Source organism: Triticum urartu, chromosome 6A (genome assembly GCF_056163025.1).
Source record: "Triticum urartu cultivar PI428250 chromosome 6A, HENAU_Tu73, whole genome shotgun sequence".
Lineage (NCBI taxonomy): Eukaryota > Viridiplantae > Streptophyta > Magnoliopsida > Poales > Poaceae > Triticum > Triticum urartu.
In genome coordinates, this window is record NC_141878.1 from 106,393,138 (window position 1) to 106,413,015 (window position 19,878).

At 43.1% G+C, this 19,878-nt stretch overlaps 1 long non-coding RNA gene across 3 annotated transcripts; it reads left to right on the top strand.

The window, feature by feature from the left end:
• The first annotated feature begins 1,125 nt into the window (after window positions 1–1,125).
• LOC125530292 (uncharacterized) lies at window positions 1,126–9,052 on the top strand. Of its 3 annotated transcripts, none has more exons than XR_015607506.1 (4): window positions 1,126–2,597; window positions 3,595–4,237; window positions 5,902–7,252; window positions 8,064–9,052. It is a non-coding gene; the product is annotated as an uncharacterized LOC125530292 (long non-coding RNA). The 3 variants fall into 3 exon arrangements; XR_015607505.1 differs by lacking the exon at window positions 8,064–9,052 and adding an exon at window positions 7,331–7,932; XR_007292900.2 differs by lacking the exon at window positions 8,064–9,052 and adding an exon at window positions 7,331–7,932 and having other exon boundaries at window positions 6,616–7,252.
• Window positions 9,053–19,878: the final 10,826 nt, after the last annotated feature.

A 19,878-nucleotide genomic window follows, 5' to 3' on the forward strand; every position in this document is an offset into this window, starting at 1 on the left:
ATTCACTTGACGACTATGGGCGCATGGCCGAGTCCACCAGCATAGAGTGTTTCTATAAGTTCTGTCGGGCAGTGGTGGCAGTGTTTGGACCGCAATATTTGAGAACACTCAATGCGAAAGACACTGCTCGGATCCTAGCACAGAATGCAGCAAGAGGAATTCCTGTGATGCTTGGAAGCATCGACTGCATGCATTGGAAATGGAAGAATTGCCCATTTGCTTGGCAGGGGATGTACAAAGGCGCCAAAGGCGGTTGTAGTGTGGTACTTGAGGCGGTGGCCGCACATGACCTCTGGATTTGGCACTCCTTCTTTGGTATGCCATGAACTCACAATGACATCAACGTGCTGCAGTGCTCTCCTGTCTTTGCCAAGCTTGTTGAAGGTCATTCTTCTCCGGTGAACTTCGAGATCAATGGGCGGCACTACAACAAGGGGTACTATCTAGCTGATGGCATCTATCCGAGATGGCCGACATTTGTGAAGACGATCTCAAACCCTGTGCCGGGAGGCAAGAACGCCTGGTTTGCGAAGATTCAGGAGGCTCGCAGGAAGGATGTCGAGCGGGCATTTGGTGTGCTCCAATCTCGATTTGCTGTTGTCCGGTACCCCGCTCAGACCTGGTCGAAAGATCAAATGTGGGAGATCATGACTTGCTGTGTCATCTTGCACAACATGATCATCGAGAGCGAGCAAGAAGACCTAGTGTTTGACACTGAACCATACTACATGTAGGGTCCTCTAGCCGAAGTTGATCACCAGCTACCGGCAACCTGGACTGTCTACCTCAGTATGCGTCAGGAGATCCGAGACCCATGGTGCATCATGAGCTGCAGCATGATCTGGTGGAGCACCTATGGAGGCTCAAGGGCGACGCCGGGCGCGACGTGTGATGAAATATGAGTTTTTATTTGTTGAACTATATAATTTGTATTGAATTATTTGTTGTTGTACTATTTTGTTGAAGTATTTGATTTTTCCGTGATAAAATATGTGATAAAAAAATATTTATGTTGATAATTGAACGCCGAGTCACGACGAACCACGCCGAATATGGGCCTATTCTCATCCATATGGGTTTTTTATTCGCTAAAAAGAGGCTGAAAAGTGGGCCAATATCGAGCAATGACTGGACGCAAAACCGTCTTAACGCCGATTGTATCGGCGGCTCGTTTTAGGGACAATTTTTATGCGTCCGGTGGGCCAACGGCTGGAGATGCGAAGGCATCGCGCCCCGACGAGGGGGGCTGAGACGATGCCCATATCCGAGCTGACTGGCGGATTTCTGCTGGTCTTCTTGCTTCTGCGGGACTGATATTGAGTCCATCTTTCATCAATGGCGGTAGGCTCCGAAGAAGGCGGCGGAGAGGGCACAACCACGATGGACCAAAGCCGGTGTTGCTTAAGCGGGGGTGGCAGACCCAGATCCAGTGGTCCGGGCGAGGACCAGCCCTCGAGGTCAGCACCCCGCTGCAGGATTTGCGGGGGCGTCCCCCACTCCACTCTAGCGCTGCCGGGGAGCGGGGGGAGGTAGGCGCGTCGGACGAACCAGGGGATCCAGATCTCCCCCCGGCCGGTGGGGAGGCGGGATCTCGGGGAGACGTTGGAGCCGGCATGGGCGGCCGCGACATCCCAGACGAGGTGGCGGCTCGGAGGGAGGTGGCCGCCGCCGCAGACCAGGGCTTTACTTCGTGTACAGCGCCGGCCAGGGGAATCCGCTGCTCGAGGTGCTGCCGCCATCGGATTCCTTCAATCCCATTGATCTGCTGAACCAGAGGGCTATGGCTATGTGGTGGCCAGCATCAGCCGCGTCATAACCGATGGCATTCTGAAGTATCAGCTCCTTCGCTACTCGTCCAAGACCAAGGCTTGGAGCACCAAGTTGGCTCCTATGGAATGCGACTGCGAAGACGATGACCTAACTAATCTGCTGAACCATAGGACACACAAGGTAATCGCGGTGGGAAGCTCGTTGGGCTGGGTTGATCTTTGGTGGGGTATTCTGGTGTGCGATGTGCGATGTGCTCAACGAGGAGGATCCTTTGATTCGTTTCATTGATCTGCCTGGTCCAATGCCCAGCAACGAGCATTGGTTCGGAACATCGTCCGCTGGGGCATGCCGAGACGTCATCTGCAACGGAGATTTAATCAAGTTTGTTGAAGTTGAGTACCATCGAGGTGACTATGCTGAAGGCTCAGATGATGGTGCCATTGATTATGGTTGGAAGGCCACAGCATGGCATAAGATTCTTTCATCACACAATTTTGCTGATTGGCAGCACAGCTTCACTGTAGACACTTATGACATTACAGTAACGGACGATGAGAGATGCTCTTACTTGTTGCCTGAACTGTGAACTGACAATGCCAAGAAGCTATCCCTGGACAAGTTTATGTGCTCTCTTTCCAACCTGAGCCTGGACGATGATGTATTTTACATGAAGTCCACCCCGAATCCTGCAAGCCCAGTGGCGTGGCTAGCTGCCGTAAATGTCAGAGAGAATCTACTACAACTTATCCCTTTTACTGCTGAAATTTCTCACTGCGAGCCAACCTATCGTCCTTGTGTTTTCTCCAAGTACCTCAATAATACTCCAGGTAATTTTATTGATGCTTGTTTCTGTATCATGTAATTAACTGGGAGCACATTAGTTTTATTGTAGACTCCCTCTGTTCACAAATACCCCCTCTGTTACAAGAAGGGAGTATAAGATGTTTTTACTTTTTTCTGAATCGGATGTATATATAGACACATTTTAGTGTGTTTGTTCACTCATTTCAGTCTGTATGTAGTCCATATTGAAATATTCAAAACATCTTATATTTGTGAACGGAGGGAGTATGCTACAATCCTTGCAATATTACAAAATGTTTGCATACTTATAGATTCAACACCTAGAGATGAAAGTAGACTATAACTTATACCCATCGCAATTTCGACACTTCAGTGATTTAGATTGGGCTAGGTAAAGTTAGGATTCAGCCAAAGTTGACTGAGACTAGACATCTTGGTCCGGTCACTATCATGGATGAAAGTGATCACAAGTCCCACGGATTTGATGCATAATGTTGGATGAACACAAGTCCCAGGGATTTGATGCATAATTTTGGATGAACACAAGTTTACAGTTCCACCAGACTCTGTTATCTTGATTTCTTGTTGGTATAACTTGCAGTTTATTCAGGTTAACACTGGCGATAGATCAGAACATGAGTGGATCTTCTGCCTTGTTACAGCCTCTAAAATTGATTTAGTAGTTTGCACTGTCAGATAGCACTTACTTAGGTTTTGGGTACATAGATTCCTCACTAAGCAACCTCTTACGAACATAATACCTAAGCATGATGGCTCATGGACCACAGCCGACCGACCAGCTTCGCTGTCACCCTAGCCTTGTTTAGCAGCAGTCAGCTAGAGCCTCTCGGAGCCACACCCTGTGCAGCCAACCTATAACCGGCCATGGCAAGACAGTCATCACCACAACCTGTACGCACACAATTAATTGCACGCATAGTTCTTATGAAATATCACTTATGTTATTTGGATTCCCCTAGTTATCTTAACTGGATTACTGTGCCTGAATTATTGTTTCAGGACAACACATGGCTGTGGTGTAAGGATCCGGGGAGGTAATTTATATATATTTCTAGATTACAGAACAATCACTGTTTGATATTTGCTTTCTCCGGGTATCAGCTGGCACGTTCCGATGCAGGATCGCTAATCGGGTCACTATTTTTTTTTACCGTTGTATAGGTTGCTTAATCCCACAAAAGGGCACCCACCATCAGAGCTATCGCCTCTAAGTGTTGAGAAATGGCTTAAAGAACATGGTCATTGATGAGTTTAATTCCGGGGATCCTATCTGCAGTCCTGCACGGTAGCCTTAGTTCTAATATTAGCACATAGAGACCCATGTGCAAGCGACACTAATCAGTTTTATGATCTTTCAGAAAGTCTCTATCCCAAACAGGAGTGTTTGCCATTGGATCATGGCCTGACCACTCGCACAATTAACACAATTATTATACACATTTACCTGTGAAAATTCACATTTTAGCATGATGTGATTCATGTTGCATAACCTGTATCTGCGAAGTTAGAAATTTATACTACATGTTTTATTTATTTGCGAGGAATACTGCATGACTTATTGCAGAGGGCTATACACTACAACTTGAGAGGCCAAAATTCTTGGATTGCTCCTCTGTCATGACAACTTAAACATATTCAAGATGTAAGTTCCGTTGGACACATTTTAACGTTTGAGCAATATTATAGTGCCAATTCATAATTTTTGCTTCATGTCCAAGTGTCCAACAACACAAGACATGTGGACACACTCATAGCTGAGGTCGGTGCATGTACTTGGAATGGTGACTGGCTTGCTTAGGGCTGATAAAATGCTACTCTGTGACTTGGTTGTTATAAAGATCGGTCTCGGGCTGATCCAGACCCATGCTGCGAGACATAGTCGAGCAAGAAGGGATTTGCCCCTCCGATTTGAAGAGATGTCCTCTAGGCCCCTCGTGTGATCCGACTTGAATAAAGCATGGCCATGCGACAAAGATCATGAGATAATCCAGTTTTGGAAATCAACATCATAGGGCCAGAAAGAGGCCGATTGGAACAAGGATGACTGAATTGCCTTGATCCTGGTAACACACATCGTGAGGCAAAAGGAAAGGAAGTTGACACATTGTACATGTTCGTCAAACCGGCTTTCATCTTAAACTTGGGAATCAACATGTTTTGCTACGAGCCGCTATTGACTAGTCAAATCGGATTGATATCCGACTTGCGACCAAGTGTAAGTGAACCTAAGGGATCACGGGCTTAAGGAAGGAACCTATGCGGCCAGATCCGATTTCACTGGTCAGATGTGATTTACTAGGACTTGGATATGGGTTGGGTAGATTTTGGGCTTATGTAGTTCTAGTGGGCTTCATGTGTTGAGCCCAAAACAGACCTCTATATAAGTAGAGGTGGTGCAAGAGGGACAACGCTCTCGAAAGTGTGATCAGTGTGTTGCATAGGATAGGTTTAGCCACCTCTATGCCTAGGCTTTTTTATTGACCTAGTAGTAAGCCGTCTGGCGTTCCTCTTGCACACGACGGACCTGTTAGTAGGATTCGGCTAGGGAGATCGGCCACGTGGAGATGACGCCGGTGGCACACTTCCCTAGCTCTTCTTCTGCTGTGAGAATAATAAATGACAGGAGCCCAAAAACACCCGCCACCGATTGATTTTGATAGCAGTAGCAGACCCGCATTTAGGCCTGTAAGTGATTGGGCCGGGCCCGCACCTTCAAACCGCCGACGTGATGAGGGGTAGGTGTGGTCATGGCGGCTGGAGCAATGCTTGCAGCATTGGGAGCCAAAGCCATGGCAATGCAGTCCCCAACATCAGACTAGACATGCCAAGATCCACTGGGGACGGAAAGGGGTCTTACGGAGGGGGACGGGAGGGGGTGGCACAGATGTACGTACCTGACGCGTTGGAGGCGGCGGCGGCGTGTCGAAGAGCTGTGTCGCTTCGTTTCGTTTCGTGAGGGCAGCGACATGTTTTCTGAACTGCGTGGCTTGGGAGAGTTTTGGTGGGGATCGAAGAGCTTCTCCCGGACAAAACCTGTATGCCAAACGGGCCGTCGGGGATTTTTGAGAGTTTCAAGGTTTTGTCCCCTTGAGGGTCATCCTCTCAAAGCCCCTCCAAAACCTCTACCGAACGTGGCATGCAGGGATTAGGTCCACTAGGGGATCTGATCCTCTGTAACCGTACATAGCCTTAAATTCTTGTGTTCTTCATATAGAAAAAAAATGTACTATTGCTCGTACGTAAAAGACATGCCATCTATGCCGTGTCTATTTAATTTATGTGCAAGTGCCTAACTGTTCTTTGAAGGTTGATGATAACTTCAAGGTTGTAAAGGTAAAGCTGAGCAAGGAAGATCTAATAGAAATCTCGGCTGCTGTCCCTGCTGGCGACGTGGCTGGGTCGAGGGTCATGGAAATCTTGGAGCCTTATTCTTGGAGGATTGCAAACACTCCACCTCAAAAGTAGCCATTTTACATCATCACTTGCAAATCCAAGAGCATCTCACCGTGTTATGCTGCATTTGTTTCGACCTTTCCGGTTACATACATTTGAGGGGGGAAATGTGAAAGAAACAAGCTCGTCCATACTCAAGAACAGGGGAACATAGTACCTAAACATACTCATAGTTCTCTGTCGACGTATCAATTACTACACATGATAAAAAAAAGAGTTGAATTCAAGTTGAGGTTTGCTGGGTATCATTCATTCAAAAATGGTACTGCTGTAATATTTCCACACATGATTGAATGAGATTACTGACAGAATCGACATGCAACTTCCTGTAGTCACACCAAAGTCTGGATATGTATGTTCAACCTCACTAGTAGTGCCACTAAAAATATTTTACTGCATGTGCTACTTTTGGCTCCAGGTTTCTAGTTCTTTTTACCACGCACCCTTGTGCTACCCCGTTACTTTCCATTTACTGCTCATCTGTTGCTACTTCGTTACTTTCCATTTACTGTTCATATATATCCCCAGCTGGTTTCTAATTCATATCTGCCACGATATCTTTTACAGGTTAACCTGTGCTGATCTGCAACTGCTGAACTTTACAGGCATGCAAGCAACGTAGAACGACAAATTGCAATGGACAAGTAGGGCTGCACGGGCGCCCATGGTGTCCCTTTCAGGAGGAACCTTGGGGGTAGCTGACCAATTCCTAATGGATCTCAAGGCTTGCTGTTGCTCGTGCACGCACTTCCGAGCATCATTGGGGATCGTGCTCAGCAGCGGCCGGGCCGGCGATGATGCACTGGGGATGTGTGCCCACCAAGAACATATGTGCCCTCCTCCCACATGTTTGAGGGAGCCTTTGGGTTCCTGGACCGCCTCCCCAAATCCTGATGTTGCTGCTGAAATCCCTGGACCAAAACATTGATGCACTTGAAAGCAAGGCATCCGCCGCCCACGCAGTACTGAAGCAGTCCATGATTATTTGATGATTGATTGGTTGCCTGTGCTTATGCTGTTCTCTGATTAAACTATGAATCTGCAATGCAAAATGGCTCTGCAACATGGTACAGTACCACTCTTTGGCGCTTCGCATCTGCTGATACATTTGCAGGAAAGCTGTTGTTTATCTGGAACCGGCTCCTCTACCGTGCCCTATGATATCATCACTGTTGCCAGGAGCCAGCTCTTGGACTCTTCTGAGGTAGGCACTTCATCCAGATTCTTTTTCTTTGCTGCAAGGCACATTCTACATCAAAAAATTCATTATATAAGACTACAGGCCAAGTTCAGGTACTCCCATGACCCTGATTGTCAGAATCAGCAGCACAAAGCAAGTGTCAGGAAGCAAAAGAGGGGGCATGCCTGGATTGCAAAAGGGCAAAGAGGGGAATAAAGAAAGAATGGAAAGCAAAGGAGGAAAAAGCCATGCAGTGATCTTTTGAGAGGGCAATTGGCATGTATATTGGGGTTTGCTCCTACTAATTCCCGTAGAGCTTTTCCTGGAAAGCCTGGCTGGCTAAGTATATCCAGATCGACTCCCTTTGCGTGCATGCTTGCCGTGGGATATAATCCCTAGGTTTATTCCCAAGCAAGTCCAACTTTATGTCCTTTATCCACCACATCTCGCCGAGAATATTCTACCATTAGGCTTTTCATCTTTGGCATGCATGCCTACTACCACATCTTTTGCCAAAAGCATTTGGTTGGGATCCATTCAAAATGCTGGATGCAGCCTCTAGTTACTAGTATGTCAACCATATGTATGTAATTTGCAATAAAGGTCTAAACATCCTATACCGATGTGTGAGATTAAAGACGCCTACAGGTTAATGATTTTTTTTCTTCCTAAATCAAGATAAAAAAGAAAGGATTCAGATGTTTTTTCCCCTGAGGGACTTGATTATCACATTGCGGACTGATCAAGAAATATTACTATAGGGCTAATCCAGTATGTAATTTCTAGTTTTAATTCTGCTATATAATGCTGAGCTGATCTCGTATATAATTGCTAGGCATGCAGAACGAACCGTCTGGCCAGAAGAAGATGAAGACATTGTTTACTAATTGCACTGGGAGTAAAAACGAGAAGATGTGATGAGGGCGACAGTGCCAGTGTGGGACACATGAAGATGATGCTTGTCAACGCACGGCAATAAAGAAGCTCATCTGGTCTTTTTCATTCTTTCTCAAACTATGTGCTCGATCAATTCCAGGGATTGCACATGCATGCATATCGCCGGCCAGCCAGCCAGCCATGGTCCCAGGGATCAGGCTCGGACTCCCATATGGCCATATGCTTGAGCTAGCATGACACTATCTCAGATGAATGATGATCATCATTGTGCATGCATGCATGCATGCATGCATGCAAGCAGATGCAGCGAATACATGCATGCACTCTTCTTACCACATCCAACCAGAGTGCTCCCACCCCGACCCATCTTCTCCTCTCCCTTGTTGACTAGAACTACCATTGGATTTGGTGTTGGAATAGAACACATGTTCAGTCAAAGTATAAAAAATATATCCGCAAAAAAGTATATAAAATATAAAGACACCACAAGGTAACAAAATTAAACTAGACGAAGCTGATAGCATAGACATGGGATCATGAGATGTGGTTAGAGTGGCTGTTAGTGATTGTTCACCATGGCGGGGTCTTTTTTCTTTATTATGTTTTTTTATTTTCTTTTTTGGCTATGTGTATCCTTGATGCTTTTGGACATTTTGTTGGTACAGAGCGCGGATGTAATTGGTATCTTCGTGATATTAATATATTTCCTTTGTCGAAAAAATGGGATCACCAGCATGCATGGCGGGGTTGTCTAGCTAGACCGTACTGGCTGTGTCGGGTGGTTGGAGACGTTGAAGCTTCGATGGGCTTTGCCGCTGGCAGTATTACATGTCTTTTCAATTAGTACTCCTTCTGCCTCAAAATATAAGATGTTTGTAAGGAGTACATTATTAATGATTAAGGCGATTATAGTAATAAAAAGCGTCTTATATTTATTTACACTGGGAGTACATATTAATATCAACAAAATATAAGGCGTTTTCTTCTCATTCATTAGGAGCTCTAGAGTTCTTCCTATACACATACGCTTGAACTTCGTGGACTTAATTTTAACAATATTTTCCCAGACTAGCAGAAGACGAGAGCATTATGGTGTAACCTATCATGTAGAAGGCCAGAATCAGCAAAACCACTGACTATACATTTGTTCTTTCTCTACATCCCCCTTTGTGCGGTTGTTACAAAATTCATGTCATGAGCATCAATAGATCAGGCCTGCATACACTGAAATGATCAGCGCTGGATATATTTATCTGCTGCTATTCTGGGCAAGAGCATTAATTTGTTGGACCTGCAGTGCAGTCAGAGATGGCCAAGGAAATTGTAGGAAGGGCTAAAAAAGGAAGAGCTAAAACAAAAAGGCCCAGAGCCCACTGTACATCTCATTGATGTTCCTCTTTAAATTTTGATTTTTACCCAACTTCATGACCTAATTTTTACCACTACATATTTTGGCCTTAAGTTTACCTGCATGGTCTATTTTGTGTAGGTGTTAAGATCTAGAAAGCCAGTGTGTGTGTTCTTAAAAATCAGATCAGGCATCAAGTCTTGTCTCTACCCTCGCCGGCCTTTCTTTTCTCCGCTGGCTTTGATGTGTGATCGAACACTTAATTAAGCATTCTTTTCCTTACCAACATTTCTGGTTCTGGAGAGGGGCCTGGTCCTGTTCAATTCCTTGCTTGTGGCTTTAATCTTTTCCTTCTTTTGTGTATCAAGTGCAGGGAGAGAATCTGATGGCCCCCACTGATGGGAATTTCGTGTCCCTTTTCCTATTCTCTTTGGCTCCGTGGGCTCCTCTTCTGCTGGTTGGTTGGATCTAATGCAGATGTACTGAACACTGGTCATTTCTGTTCAACCTTTCCTCCTGTGTGTGTGTATGTGTGTTTACAAAGTAAATTACCCTGCAAAGTGGTGCAGTAACTTTGCAGATTTTTATCCATCCACACAACCGCCAACACCTGGTGAGGAATCTAGTTCCTATTTGCATTTCCACTGCTTAACTATTGCTGTTGAAAAACAATAGTTTTCAGCGGCTTAAGCCAAATCATGCGTGTTCAAAATAATGACCCTAATCGATATGCCTCTTGTAAAGTTTATCAATATTTGTATCTCAAGAAAAATGCATGTGAACAACAGAGAGGTTCCAGGATACACTACCAATCATCACACGGGGGCCCGGGCCTAAAGGTAACAGTAAATGGACACTGGCAGGAGAAATGACTAAACCGGCCCACACCTAGATGCCAATAGCTGAGCTGACTAAATATCAGATTTCAAAAACAAAACGTCACCCAAAGAATATATACAGTAAAGGGGTGTGTCTACCTTATTTATGACAAATTTCAAATTAGTAAAATATATCTCTAGGATAAACAAGAAGAAAAGTAGCTCTATTCTAGCTGAGAAATACTACATCTCATCTAACTCTTGGATTTTGCGCGGTAATTCGTATGGATTTTTTTTTTAAATTTTTGTTTGGTTAATCAAGTGGTGTAGTAGTAGATGAGACTTTGTTAATTATCATCATCTAGAAGAGAATTAGCAAATTCGTATAGTAAAACATTTCCACACTGTTGAGTATTATGTTTAGTTAGGAAATACGAGATAGACTAGGATATGTTTCGGCTTGTCTTGTACTCCAAGTTAGTTATTATACTCCTATATATATGCGCACGAGGCTCAAACAATATATCAACTATTTCACCAATCCTCTCTCTTCTAACATGGTATCAGTTACCGGGTTCTAAACCCTAGCCGTCGCCGCTTCCGCACCCGCGCGCCGCCCCCGGGGCGGTCGGCCTCCATGACCGTCGTCGGGAGCCGTGCCCCGTACCTAGGGTTCGTCCGCCAATCGTGTTGACTAGCTGCCCTAGAGTCTTTTTCCCGAGTCCTTGCTCCGGGTTTTTTCGCTCTCTCACCGGTTGTTTTGATCGACGTTTTTTCTTTTTGGTTTTTCGATCTATACTTGATCGGTTTGCGTCGCCTGCCGCCGCCGTCGACCCCCGTGCACCTCTACTCCGACACCGGCGCGACCGGTTGGCCTATTCACTAACCCGACGACCTCACGCGACAGGCGGCCCCTAACGGCCGTAGTCCGCGCGTCTCCTCGCCCGTCGCCCAGACCCGGCAGCCCCTCACGGCCGTCGTCCGTGCGTCGGCCCGCTCGTCGATCTATGATACGTCTCCAACGTATCTATAATTTTTGATTGCTCCATGCTATATTATCTACTGTTTTCGACATTATTGGGCTTTATTATCCACTTTTATATTATTTTTGGGACTAACCTATTAACCGGAGGTCCAGCCCAGAATTGTTGTTTTTGCCTATTTTAGGGTTTCGAAGGAAAGGAATATCAAACGGAGTCCAAACGGAATGAAACCTTCGGGACCGTGATTTTCTCAACGAACAAGACCCAGGAGACTTGGACCCTACGTCAAGACACAAAAGAGGAGGCCACGAGGTAGGGGGGCGCGCCTCCCCTCCCAGGCGCGCCCTCCACCCTCGTGGGCCCCCTGTTGCTCCACCGATGTACTCCTTCCTTCTATATATACCTACGTACCCCCAAACGATCAGATACGGAGCCAAAACCCTAATTCCACCGCCGTAACTTTCTGTATCCATGAGATCCCATCTTGGGGCCTGTTCCGAAGCTCCGTCGGAGGGGGCATCGATCACGGAGGGCTTCTACATCATCACCATAGCCCCTCCGATGAAGTGTGAGTAGTTCACCTCAGACCTACGGGTCCATAGTTATTAGCTAGATGGCTTCTTCTCTCTTTTTGGATCTCAATACAATGTTCTCCCCTCTTTTCTGGAGATCTATTTGATGTAATCTTCTTTTAGCGGTGTGTTTGTTGAGACCGATGAATTGTGGGTTTATGATCAAGTCTATCTATGAATAATATTTGAATCTTCTTTGAATTCTTTTATGTATGATTGGTTATCTTTGCAAGTCTCTTCGAATTATCAGTTTGGTTTGGCCTACTAGATTGATCTTTCTTGCAATGGGAGAAATGCTTAGCTTTGGGTTCAATCTTGCGGTGTTCTTTCCCAGTGACAGTAGGGGCAGCAAGGCACGTATTGTATTGTTGCCATCGAGGATAACAAGATGGGGTTTTCATCATATTGCATGAGTTTATCCCTCTACATCATGTCATCTTGCTTAAGGCGTTACTCTGTTTTCATTAACTTAATACTCTAGATGCATGCTGGATAGCGGTCGATGAGTGGAGTAATAGTAGTAGATGCAGGCGGGAGTCGGTCTACTTGTCTCGGACGTGATGCCTGTATACATGATCATACCTAGATATTCTTATAACTATGCTCAATTCTGTGAATTGCTCAACAGTAATTCGTTCACCCACCGTAGAATACTTATGCTCTTGAGAGAAGCCACTATTGAAACCTATGGCCCCCGGGTCTATCTTCATCATATTAATCTTCCAATACTTAGTTATTTCCCTTGCTTTTTTACTTTACTTTTATTTTACTTTGCATCTTTATCATAAAAATACCAAAAAATATTATCTTATCATATCTATCAGATCTCACTCTCGTAAGTGGCCGTGTAGGGATTGACAACCCCTTACCGCGTTGGTTGCGAGGATTTATTTGTTTTGTGGAGATACGAGGGACTCGCTTGTAGCCTCCTATTGGATTGATACCTTGGTTCTCAAAAACTGAGGGAAATACTTACGCTACTTTGCTGCATCATCCCTTCCTCTTCGGGGAAAACCAACGCAGTGCTCAGGTAGCAAGAAGGATTTCTCGTGCCGTTGCCGGGGAGTCTACGCAAAAGTCAATATACCAAGTACCCATCACAATCCCTATCTCCTGCATTACATTATTTTCCATTTGCCTCTCGTTTTTCCTCTCCCCCACTTCACCCTTGTCGTTTTATTCGCCCTCTCTCTCTATCCTCCCTCTCTTTCTCTATTTGCCTCTTTTTGCCCGCTTGCTTTTTGTTTGCTTGTGTGTTAGTTGGCTTGCTTGTCTCGATGGCTCACGATAATAGTAAATTGTGTGACTTTACCAATACCAGCAACAATGATTTTATTAGCACTCCGATTGCTCCTCTTACCGATGCTGAATCTTGTGAAATTAATACTGCTATGCTGAATCTTGTCATGAAAGATCCGTTTTCCGGCCTTCCTAGTAAAGATGCCGCTATCCATCTAAATAGCTTCGTTGATTTGTGTGATATGCAAAAGAAGAAAGATGTGGATAATGATATTGTTAAATTGAAGCTATTTCCTTTTTCACTTAGAGATCGTGCTAAAGCTTGGTTTTCGTCTTTGCCTAAGAATAGTATTGATTCATGGAATAAGTGCAAAGATGCTTTTATCTCTAAGTATTTTCCTCCCGCTAAGATCATCTCCCTTAGAAACGATATTATGAATTTTAAGCAACTTGATCATGAACATGTTGCACAAGCTTGGGAGAGGATGAAATTAATGATACGTAATTGCCCTACTCATGGTTTGAATTTGTGGATGATTATACAAATTTTTTATGCCAGATTGAATTTTGCTTCTAGAAATCGTTTAGATTCGGCCGCGGGAGGCACTTTTATGGAAATCACTTTAGGAGAAGCTACTAAACTCCTAGATAATATTATTGTTAATTATTCTCAATGGCATACTGAAAGATCCAATAATAAAAAGGTGCATGCCATTGTCTTGAGTGGAAAGATGGATGAACTTATGAAATTATCTGCTAGTAAAAGTGTTTCTTCTGATCCTAATGATATGCCATTGTCTACTTTTATTGAGACTAATAATGAATCTATTGATGTGAATTTTGTTGGTAGGAACAATTTTGGTAACAACGCGTATAGAGGAACTTTTAATCCTAGGCCTTATCCTAGTAATCCCTCTAATAATTATGGTAATTCCTACAACAATTATTATGGAAATTATAATAAGATTCCCTCTGATTTTGAATCTAATATTAAAGAATTTATCACTTCGCAAAAGAATTTCAATGATTGAAGAAAAATTGCTTAAGATTGATGAGTTGGCTAGGAACGTTGATAGAATTTCTCTTGATGTTGATTCTTTGAAACTTAGATCTATTCCACCTAAGCATGATATCAATGAGTCTCTCAAAGCCATGAGAATTTCCATTGATGAGTGCAAAGAAAGAACCACTAGGATGCGTGCTAAAAAAGATGCCTTTATAAGAGCGTGTTCCTCTAGTCCCTATGAAAATAAAGATGAAGATCTAAAAGTTATTGATGTGTCCCCTATTAAATCTTTGTTTTGCAATACGAATCTTAATAATGATGGGACTGAATATGATCCACCTTTACCTAGAAGGCGTACCAAAAATTTGGAGTTTTTAGATCTTGATGCCAAATTTGATGAAAGTGGGATCGAAGAAATTAAAACCCTAGATGTTGCTAAACCCACTATTTTCGATTTCAAGGAATTTAATTATGAAAATTGCTCTTTGATTGATTTTATTTCCTTGTTGCAATCTATGCTAAATTCTCCTCATGCTTATAGTCAAAATAAAGCGTTCACTAAACATATCGTTGATGCCTTGATGTAATCTTATGAAGAAAAACTTGAATTGGAAGTTTCTATCCCTAGAAAACTTTATGATGAGTGGGAACCAACTATTAAAATTAAAATAAAATATCATGAATGCTATGCTTTGTGTGATTTGGGTGCTAGTGTTTCCACGATTCCAAAAACTTTGTGCGATTTGTTAGGTTTCCGTGATTTTGATGATTGCTCTCTAAACTTGCACCTCGCGGATTCCACTATTAATAAACCAATGGGAAGAATTAATGATGGTCTTATTATTGCAAATAGGAATTATGTGCCCGTAGATTTTATTGTTCTTGACATAGACTGCAATCCTTCGTGTCCTATTATTCTTGGTAGACCTTTCCTTAGAACGATTGGTGCAACTATTGATATGAAGGAATGACATATTAGGTTTCAATTTCCGTTAAGGAAAGGCATGGAACACTTTCCTAGAAATAAAATTAAATTACCTTATGAATGTATTATGAGATTCACTTATGGATTGTCTACCAAAGATGGCAATACCTAGATATATCCTTGCTTTTTATGCCTAGCTAGGGGCGTTAAACGGTAGCGCTTGTTGGGATGCAACCCAATTTTATTTTTATTACTTGCCTTTTGATCCTGTTTAGTAATAAATAATTTATCTAGCCTCTGTCTAGGTTGTGTTTTTTGTGTTTAATTAGTGTTTGTGCCAAGTAGAACCGTTGGGAAGACTTGGGGAAGTCTTGTTAATCTTGCTGTAAAAAACAGAAACTTTAGTGCTCACGAGAACTGCTGCCATTTTTATTTGAAAAGTGATATTTAGTTAATTCTTTTGCAGATGATTAGTAGATAAATTCCTCACGTACAGGAATTTATTTTAGAATTTTTGGGTTCCAGATCTTGCGCTAGCTACAGATTACTACATACTATTCTGTTTTTGACAAATTCTGTTTTTCGTGTGTTGTTTGCTTATTTTGATGAATCTATGGCTAGTAAAATAGTTTATAAACCATAGAGAAGTTGGAATACAATAGGTTTAACACCAATATAAATAAAGAATGAGTTCATTACAGTACCTTGAAGTGGTCTTTTGTTTTCTTTCGCTAACGGAGCTCACGAGATTTTCTACTTTAAGTTTTGTGTTGTGAAGTTTTCAAGTTTTGGATAAAGATTTGATGGATTATGGAACAAGGAGCGGCAAGAGACTAAGCTTGGGGATGCCCATGGCACCCCCAAGATAATATAAGGACACCTAAAATACAAAGCTTGGGGATGCCCCGGCAGGCATCCCCTCTTTTCGTCTACTTCTATCGGTAACTTTACTTGGAGCTATATTTTTATTCACCACATGATATGTGTTTTTCTTGGAGCGTCTTGTATGATTTGAGTCTTTGCTTTTTAGTTTACCACAATCATCCTTGCTGTACCCACCTTTTGAGAGAGCCATACATGATTTGGAATTTGTTAGAATACTCTATGTGCTTCACTTATATCATTTGAGTTATATAGTTTTGCTCTAGTACTTCACCTATATCTTTTAGAGCACGGTGGTGGATTTGTTTTATAGAAACTATTGGTCTCTCATGATTCACTTAGATTATTTTGAGAGTCTTAAATAGCATGGTAATTTGCTTAAATAATCCTAATATGCTTGGAATTCAAGAATAGTAAAAGAACTTTCTTATGAGTGTGTTGAATGTTATGAGAAGTTTGATACTTGATAATTATTTTGAGATATGAAGAGGGTGATATTAGAGTTATGCTAGTTGAGTAGTTATGAATTTGAGAAATACTTGTGCTAAAGTTTGTGATTCCCGTAGCATGCACGTATGGTGAACCGTTATGTGATGAAGTCGGAGCATGATTTTTTTATTGTCTTCCTTATGAGTGGCGGTCGGGGACGAGCGATGGTCTTTTCCTACCAACCCATCCTCCTAGGAGCATGCGCGTAATACTTTGCTTTGATAACTTGTAGATTTTTGCAATAAGTATATGAGTTTTTTATGACTAATGTTGAGTCCATGGATTATACGCATTTTTCTCACCCTTCCACCTTTGCTAGCCTCTCTAATACCGCGCACCTTTCGCCGGTATCATACACCCACTATATGCCTTCCTCAAAACAGTCATCATACCTACCTATTATGGCATTTCCATAGCCATTCCGAGATATATTGCCATGCAACTTTCCATCGTTCCGTTTATTATGACACACTCCATCATTGTCATATTGCTTAGCATGATCATGTAGTTGACATCGTATTTGTGGCAAAGCCGTCATTCATAATTCTTTCATAGTGTCACTCTTGATTCATTGCATATCCCGGTACACCGCCGGAGGCATTCATATAGAGTCATAATTTGTTCTAAGTATCGAGTTGTAATTGTTGAGTTGTAGGAAAATAAAACTGTGATGATCATCATTATTAGAGCATTGTCCTAGTGAGGAAAGGATGATGGAGACTATGATTCCCCCACAAGTCAGGATGAGACTCCGGACAAAAAAAAGGCCATAAAAAAAGAGAAAAGGCCCAAATAAAAAAAAGAAAAAAATGAGAGAAAAAGAGAGAAGGGACAATGTTACTATCCTTTTACCACACTTGTGCTTCAAAGTAGCACCATGATATTCATGATAGAGAGTCTCCTATGTTATCAGTTTCATATACTAGTGGAGATTTTTCATTATAGAACTTGGCTTGCATATTATAATGATGGGCTTCCTCAAAATGCCCTAGGTCTTCATGAGGAAGCAAGTTGGATGCACACCCACTTAGTTTCTTTTGTTGAGCTTTCATATACTTATAGCTCTAGTGCATCCGTTGCATGTCAATCCCTACTCACTCACATTGATATCTATTGATGGGCATCTCCATAGCCCGTTGATACGCCTAGTTGATGTGAGACTATCTTCTCCCTTTTTGTCTTCTCCACAACCACCATTCTATTCCACTTATAGTGCTATATCCATGGCTCATGCTCATGTATTGCGTGAAGATTGAAAAAGTTTGAGAACACAAAAAGTATGAAACAATTGCTTGGCTTGTCATCGAGGTTGTGCATGATTTAAATATTTTGTGTGGTGAAGATGGAGCATAGCCAGACTATATGATTTTGTAAGGATAACTTTCTTTGGCCATGTTATTTTGAGAAGACATGATTGCTTTGTTAGTATGCTTGAAGTATTATTATTTTTATGTCAATATTAAACTTTTATCTTGAATCTTTCAGATCTGAATATTTATACCACAATTAAGAAGAATTACACTAAAATTATGCCAAGTAGCACTCTGCATCAAAAATTCTGTTTTTATCATTTACCTACTCAAGGACGAGCAGGAATTAAGCTTGGGGATGCTTGATACGTCTCCAACGTATCTATAATTTTTGATTGCTCCATGCTATATTATCTACTGTTTTGGACATTATTTGGCTTTATTATCCATTTTTATATTATTTTTGGGACTAACTTATTAACCGGAGGCCCAGCCCAGAATTGCTTTTTTTGTGCCTATTTTAGGGTTTCGAAGAAAAGGAATATCAAACGGAGTCCAAACGGAATGAAACCTTCGGGAACGTGATTTTCTCAACGAACAAGATCTAGGAGACTTGGACCCTACGTCAAGACACAAAAGAGGAGGCCACGAGGTAGGGGGCGCGCCTACCCCCCCCCCCCCCCCCAGGCGCGCCCTCCACCCTCATGGGCCCCCTGTTGCTCCACCGACGTACTCCTTCCTCCTATATATACCTACGTACCCCCAAACGATTAGATACGGAGCCAAAACCCTAATTTCACAGCCGTAACTTTCTGTAGCCACGAGATCCCATCTTGGGGCCTGTTCCGGAGCTTCGCCGGAGGGGGCATCGATCACGGAGGGCTTCTACATCATCACCATAGCGCCTCCGATGAAGTGTGAGTAGTTCACCTCAGACCTACGGGTCCATAGTTATTAGCTAGATGGCTTCTCTCTCTTTTTGGATCTCAATACAATGTTCTCCCCCTCTCTTGTGGAGATCTATTCGATGTAATCTTCTTTTTGCGGTGTGTTTGTTGAGACCAATGAATTGTGGGTTTATGGTCAAGTCTAACTATGAATAATATTTGAATCTTCTCTGAATTCTTTTATGTATGATTGGTTATCTTTGCAAGTCTTTTTGAATTATCAGTTTGGTTTGGCCTACTAGATTGATCTTTCTTGCAATGGGAGAAGTGCTTAGCTTTGGGTTCAATCTTGCTGTGTCCTTTCCCAGTGACAGTAGGGGCAGCAAGGCACGTATTGTATTGTTGTCATCGAGGATAATAAGATGGGGTTTTCATCATATTGCATGAGTTTATCCGTCTACATCATGTCATCTTGCTTAAGGCGTTACTCTGTTTTCATTAACTTAATACTCTAGATGCATGCTGGATAGCGGTCGATGAGTGGAGTAATAGTAGTAGATGCAGGCAGGAGTCGGTCTACTTGTCTCGGACGTGATGCCTATATACATGATCATACCTAGATATTCTTATAAGTATGCTCAATTCTGTCAATTGCTCAACAGTAATTCGTTCACCCACCTTAGAATACTTATACTCTTGAGAGAAGCCACTAGTGAAACCTATGGCCCCCGGGTCTATCTTCATCATATTAATCTTCCAATACTTAGCTATTTCCCTTGCTTTTTTACTTTGTTTTTATTTTACTTTGCATCTTTATCATAAAAATACCAAAAAATATTATCTTATCATATCTATCAGATCTCACTCTCGTAAGTGGCAGTATAGGGATTGACAACCCGTTACCGCGTTGGTTGCGAGGATTTATTTGTTTTATGCAGGTACGAGGGACTCACGCGTAGCCTCCTACTCGATTGATATCTTGGTTCTCAAAAACTAAGGGAAATACTTACACTACTTTGCTGCATCATCCCTTCCTCTTCGGGGGAAAACCAACGCAGTGCTCAAGAGGTAGCAATCTACGCCGGCCATCACCGCCCTGTCCCCGAGTTCAGCGCGCCCCTCTGTCGATTGAGCAACAGGCTGTCGCTGCATCGTCCGTCGGGCCGCAGCGCCGCTGCCCAGTGGTTCTCCACGTGGCTGCACCGATCCGCGCCGCCGCTGCGTCGCCCCATCAGGCCGTAGTGCCGCGGCACGTGATCTCCGCCGCCGCCCTGAGGCCATTCCCATGGTTGCACTTCCTCGCGCGCTGCCGCTGTGTCGCCCCTTCGGGCCGTATTGCCGCGGCCCGTGGTCA